Genomic DNA, 463 nt, shown 5'->3' with positions numbered 1-463 from the left:
GAAGAGCCCCCAGGGTTCAGCCTGGTGTTGTGTTGACATAGCATATTAGCTCTGGCTGAGAGTCCAACGTGCTCAGGTCAAAATCTCCAAAAAAGACTGCGCTCTCTTAGCAGTAACAAAGTTGCCCGGTCATAAAGTTTGTGGTCTTTACTGTTGCTTTAACACGGCACAAATAAGCAGAGAAGAGACAAGAGGATATATGAAGATCATTTCTTAAAGGTGTTAAGTAAAAGTGATGAGTGGCTGTCCTGTTGAAGGTTAGAATTCAAACAGCAAGTCTTCCGTTTAAAAGCTGACCATCTATAGAACTACAGTGGGTACGGAAAGTATTCAGACCCCCTTAAATTTTTCACTCTTTGTTATATTGCAGCCATATGCTAAAATCATTTAAGTTCATTTTTTTCCTCAATGTACACACAGCACCCCATATTGACAGAAAAACACAGAATTTTTGACATTTTTG

The 463-nt window shown here is 39.5% G+C and overlaps 1 protein-coding gene across 1 annotated transcript in view; it reads left to right on the top strand.

The window, feature by feature from the left end:
• paxx (PAXX non-homologous end joining factor) overlaps positions 1-463 on the top strand; it is a 7,870-nt gene that overhangs the window by 5,785 nt on the left and 1,622 nt on the right. The gene's annotated exons all lie outside the window — the stretch shown is intronic.

This window comes from Monopterus albus, unplaced genomic scaffold (genome assembly GCF_001952655.1).
Source record: "Monopterus albus unplaced genomic scaffold, M_albus_1.0 scaffold40.1, whole genome shotgun sequence".
Taxonomy (NCBI): Eukaryota; Metazoa; Chordata; class Actinopteri; order Synbranchiformes; family Synbranchidae; genus Monopterus; species Monopterus albus.
Note: the sequence above shows the minus strand (reverse complement) of the source record. Positions and strands in the feature narration are given on the sequence as shown.